Here is a 6,027-nt window from a genome sequence, read left to right on the forward strand (position 1 = left end):
CAGGGCGACAATCTCCACCGTCTCCTGCTAGTAAGACGTGAGGCGGCGGCCGGGCTGTGCTCTGGCTCAAACTCTGCTTGGCCCCAGACCTCAGCCTCATTTGGCCTTAAACTAGAATACCGTGCTCTAGCTTTCGCTTGAGGCTGATTTGATCTCGTTCCCTAAGGCAAGCAGAGTAGGATAGCCCTAGCTCTCCAGGTCTGAAGTTGCAGAATCCCAGGCAAGCACTCTCCTCTCATCTGTGGACTTGGAGAAGTCAGACAAGCCATCCCACCCACAGGACCCCAGCAAACTACCTGTGAAGAACCCCAACAGTTCAGTTGAGGGATCTCAGGATGAAGCACAAAGCTTGGGATGCCCTCTCCTCCTCCTTCCCCCTTGTAGCTCTTCATGACAGCTCCAGCCACCCACTTCAGTTTTGCTGTACAGGATATGTAGCTTTTCTCAGTGTTGCCCTAAGACTGAAGTGTTCCCTTGTCTCAATACCGCAACACCTACTTATGCTGCCATCAGAGGGGGGTAGATTATTAAGTGAACTTAGAAACCTTGAGTTCTGGGTGTTCTTTTGTGGATTCTCTGCTTTTCCAGAGCCCCTTCCATCACTTTCAGTGTTTTAGTTTGCAGCTTCTCTGGGCTGTACTTGCAGAAAGGGATTAGGGACTCTTGGTGCTTCTGACCTTGTGGTCCATTTGGATCAGTGCAGAGGGTGGTGGCACGTGAAGAAAGCTCAGTTAGTTCTTAGTGACTAGCAAGGTGAAAGTTTCAGGACTGCTCAGGATTCATTGGCACCTGACTGGGGCCCTGGATTGTATGTAATAACTTTAGGGGAGGGGATCCTATTACTGTCATCCCTAAGCTACCTTTTCCCCTGCTTTGATGCAGTTCTGGGGTCTTTGGAAACAGGTAGGATATAACCTCTGGCTGTTGCCTAGGATACCTCAGAGGACACCCACTGAATATCCCCCTGTGACTGAAAGAAAGCTATTGGCGTTCTGCATCCCAGGCAAAGTCTGGGTGAAACTTGATGGGAGGCAGTGGTGTCTGGGCTAAAACTAGGCCTTACCATTTGTATGGTGTGAGCAGGCCTGTAATAAATCTTGGAAAAACCACTATTTTACCAGGAAAAGGTTTACTGCTGGGGAACAGACTTCAAAGTAGGTGATCACAGGAGACTCAGGGGGAGGGCTGGTGGGGACTTTCCGGTCAAGACCTCAGTGCAGCTGGTGGGGGTGGCTATGCAAGGATATGGTTGGTGTGTACTCTAAGATAGACTAGGTTCATTGGGACCTGGAGTTGCTGGTTTAAGTTTTGGTGAGTATAGATCAGGGAAGGACAGAAAGAAATTTGGTATGTCCCTAGAATCTCAGAATACTTTGGCTTTAGTCCTTGCTGTAGTATATATTGAATTCACTAAAGTTGTTTTTTGATCCTAGAGGCTCTCAGAAACACCTCAGTTTTTATTTTGGAAAAGTCCAGAACATCCTACCCCATTCCTGAACTCCTAAGAAATCTCATCCTCAGCAGTACTTTTCTTGAGCCCCTCAGCTTTCTCAAGTAACTATTCAGATCCTGTGATTCCAAATGCATCTCTGCCTGAAGATACTTTCTTGCACTGTACCTAAATTTTCCAAGCTACCTGTGCCATAGCTCTGGTATCTCAGAGGCATTGAAAAAGCTGGTAGAAGCTTGCTATCATCTTTATCAGGCAATATTTGTCTAATAGTCATTTGGAGGACACAGAACATATACCCCCAGACTCACGAGGTTTGTACATTGTCTGTTTCTATTAATGTGGCGCATTGTCCATTTCTATTCTTGTCAGACATGCCTTCCCTCTCTATGAATTTAATGTTTGGAGGCACCCCAAACCCAAATTCCCTTTGGTGAGTCCTCATATTTTCACAGCCCTAAAGCTATGCTAATTGAATTAATGGGTTGAAGGTTCTGCAGGTGATTGGGACTGTTGTGAGGGAGCTCCAGAGACAGGTAGTTTTGACATTTGGAGGCTGTCTTAGTTATCTAGGGTTGCCATAAGAGAAATACCACAAGTGGATGGCTTTAATAAGTAAAAAAAAAATTTTTTTTTCTCACACTTGAGGAGACTAGAAGTCCAAATTCAGGATGCCAACCCTAGGGGAAGTTTTCTGTTTATGTCGACTCAGGGTAGGACCTTGCCTCTTCTGAGTTTCTGCTCTTAGGCAATCTTCATAGTGTCTCTCTTCAAAACACATGCTACATAAATCTTGCTTCATTAATATAACAAAGACAACCCATTCACAAATGGGATTATAACAACAGCCATAGAGGTTAGGATTTGCAACACATATTTTTGGAGGGCACAACTGAGTCCATAAGAAAGGCTAAGTCCACATCAGAGAGGTCTCTGGAACTGGGAAAAAGCTACAGTGTGGCAGAATAGGAGTTGAATTCAGCCATGCTCTGTGATATGTAGAGTTCTGTGGTGTAGTGCCTAAGGCATTTGACTGCTAACCAGAAGGCCCTCGGAAGAAAGATTGGGCAATCTACTTCTGTGGAGATATGGCCTCGGAAACCCAAGAAGGGGTCTCTATGAGTCTGAATTGACTTGAAGGCAGTGAGTTTGGCTTTGATTTTTGGTGGTGTCACCAGTAGTATATGTTGTGCATGTTACCTGTTTTGGGAGGGAAGTCTGCTTTCTCTGGGTCCTATGGCTGGGAGGGCTGGGAGGCAAAATGTTCCTGAGATAGAGACAAATGTATGAGGTTTGGTTTAAAACCTAAAAAAAAAGAAAAGAAAAGAAATGGTGGCTAGTTGATTCCAGCTCATAGTGAACCAGTAGTCCAGATTAGAAGTAGAATTGTCCAATAGGGTTTCTAAGGCAATAATCTTGACATATTTCTCTCAAAGAGTAGCTGGTGAGTTTGAACTGCCAATTTTTTTGTGATCAACTTTGCACTTAACCACTGTGTCACCAGGGTTCTTTAGGGTTTAGCTTACAAGGGAAAAAATTAAAAGATCAGGATAGAAATGAGCCTATACTTTTCACAGAGCTTGTGTGAAATTTATGAATCTCTCATGCAGGTCAAGCAGCAGACAAGACAGGGGCAACCAGGCAATTTTGTGGAAAGTATAAGCTTAGCACAGCTTCATAGATTGATAGTGGAGCTTTTAGAGGAAAGAGAGAAAAGAGGAGCGAGGTAGCATTGGTTGTAGACCCTAGCTCACTATTAAAACCCAAGTGAGTTGGGGTTGGGGTGGGGTTAAGATTGGGAGTTCAGGGGACAAAGCAGAACAAACCAGAGTTGTTAACATTGTTTCCAAGGTTATAAGTATGAGCCTTGTAGGCTCCCAGGTCAGGGGATCTAGGACTCTCACCATCAGGGGAAAGGGACAATGGTCTGGAAGGTTCACTGCTGAGCACAAAATACGTCAGGCTGATGGGCTACTCTGATGGAGACAGAATTTTCTAGACATGGAGAAGAATGGTACTCTCTACCTTTGGGCAAACAACTCCAGAGTCCCAGAAATGGATGGGTGTAGGAGCAGAGTAGGCTGTCTTTTTCCTCACTGGTTTAGGGATTTTCACTGCTTGGTTTGGTGGTTCATTGAGCACACCACAATTGCTGAATTTGGGAGCCAGTTATCTTTTGAGCAAATCTGTCCATCTCTTGCTTTTGACTGAAGACTTTTGCCTACTGCCCAGAAGTGCAAGATCAAGTTGATTCAAAGCCTGCTCTAGAGTTAGAGGCCATAGGGCCAGTAGCCAGGCAGACATCTTATGTCATTCCCCTGCTTCTTCTCCAACCAAACTGGGTCCCAAACTTGGATCTTAACTCATTCTGAAAGACATGAGGATGAGAGTTTGGAACATTTGGAAGTCAACCAGAGGGATTCTTTGAGCTGGAGGACCACCCATTTCAGGAAGTAACATGTGATCAAGAGCTGATGATATTGAATGAAAACGTTTAAGCTGCACTAAAGCATTGGTGAAAAGCAAGTCTATGAATTGACGGAATACCCATTGAGATGTTTCAAGAAACAGATGTAACACCGAGGACAATCACTTGTTTATGCCAAGAAATTTGGAAGACAGCTACCTGGCCAATTGACTGGAAGAGATCCATATTTGTGCCCATTCCAAAGAAAGGTGATCCAATAGAATATGAAAATTATCGAACAATACCATTAATAATCACATACAAGTAAAATTTTGCCAAAAATAATCCAAAAGCAGTTGCAGCAGTATATTGACAGAGAACTGCCAGAAATTCAAGCTAGATTCAGAAGAGGATGTGAACGTGGGATATCATTGCTGACGTCAGATGGCTTGACTTAAAACAGAGAATACCAGAAAGATGTTTAACTGAGTTTTATTGACTATGCTAAGAGGCAGTCGACTGTGTGGATCATAACAAATTATGGATAACATTGTGCAGAAAGGGAATTACAGAGCACTTAATTATCCTCATGAGGAACTTGTATATAGACCAAGAGGCAGTCATTCAAACAGAACAAGGGAATACCGCACAGTTTAAAATCAGGAAAGGTGTGCATCAGGGTTGTATCCTTTCACCATACTTACCCAGTCTGTATGCTGAGAAAATAATCCAAGAAGCTGGACTATATGAAAACAAACACTGCATTAGGAGTGGAGGAAGACTCATTAACAACCTGTGAAATGGAGAAGACACAACCTTGCTTGCTGAAAGTGAAGATGACTTGAAGCACTTACTGATGAAGATCATAGACTACAGCCTTCAGTATGGATTACACCTCAACATAAAGAAAACAAAAATCCTCACAGCTGGACTGTGGTAGGCAAGATTGTGTATCAACTTGGCTAGGTTGTGACTTTGCATAGCTTGGTAGCTGCATGCAGTTATTCTCCATGATGAGAGTGGATATGGTGTAATCAACTCCATGGTGGAGTGGGCTGTGAGCATCTAATTAGTTGCCTTCAGGGTGTGACCTGCTTCCAGTACATACTGGGGAAGCTTTGAGGTCTCTAGCTTTTTTGTATATTTGTGTAACCTGTTGTGTTGCTTGCCAGTCTTGGGATTGTACTATTTTACCAATCAATCTTGGGTTCATTAGCTTCAATAGCCAGGAGCTGTGTGAGTCATAAAAACCCTTTGACTTGCTCCAGTGTGCCTGGAACAAGAGGCAGAACTGAAGCCCAAGCTTGAGGGGCCTCCACCTGGTCCCTAGAGCTGGCACTCTGAACTCAGACTTCTACCTTTCTAAACCAAGAGAATAAATTCCTATTAGTTAAAGCCATCCACTTGTGGTATTTCTATTATAGCAGCACTAGATAACTAAGACATGTACCAGTAAGCAACATCATGATAGATGGAGAGAGATTGAAGTTGCTAGGGATTTCATTTTACTTGTATCCACAATCAATGTTTGTGGAAGCAGCAGTCAAGGTTTGCACTGGGCAAATCTTCTGCAAAAGAGCTCTTTAAGGTATTAAAGAGCAAAGATGTCACTTTGAAGACTAAGGTGCACCATCAGGTACAAGCCATGGTATTTTCAATAGCACCATAAGCATGGGCAGTTGGACAATTAATAAGGAAGACTGAAGAAGAATTGATGCATTTGAATTGTGATGCTGGTGAAGAATACTGAAAGTACCATGGACTGCCAGAATAACAAACAAATCTGTTTTGGAAGAAGGACAGCTGGAATGCTCCTTAGAAGAAAGAATGTCCAGTCTTTGCCTCACATATTTTGGTCATGTTGTCAGAAGGGATCAGTCCCTGGAGAAGGATATCATGATTGGTAAAGTAGAGGGTCAGTGAAAAGTGGGAAAATCCTCAATTAAATGGATTGACACAGTGGGCTCAAGCATAGCAACGATTATAAGGATGGTACAAGACCGGACATGGTTTCGTCACCTGTTGTACATAGGGCACTATGAGTTGGAGCCAACTCGATGGCACCTAATAACAGCAACAATTCTTCAGTATTCACATGGCATAATTTTTTTTTAAATTTTATTTTGATTTGGGTGAAGATTTACAGAGTAAATTCACTTTTCATACAGCA

Source organism: Orycteropus afer, unplaced genomic scaffold (genome assembly GCF_000298275.1).
Source record: "Orycteropus afer afer isolate SDZICR_OR568_19922 unplaced genomic scaffold, OryAfe1.0 scaffold00944, whole genome shotgun sequence".
NCBI classification, from domain to species: Eukaryota; Metazoa; Chordata; class Mammalia; order Tubulidentata; family Orycteropodidae; genus Orycteropus; species Orycteropus afer.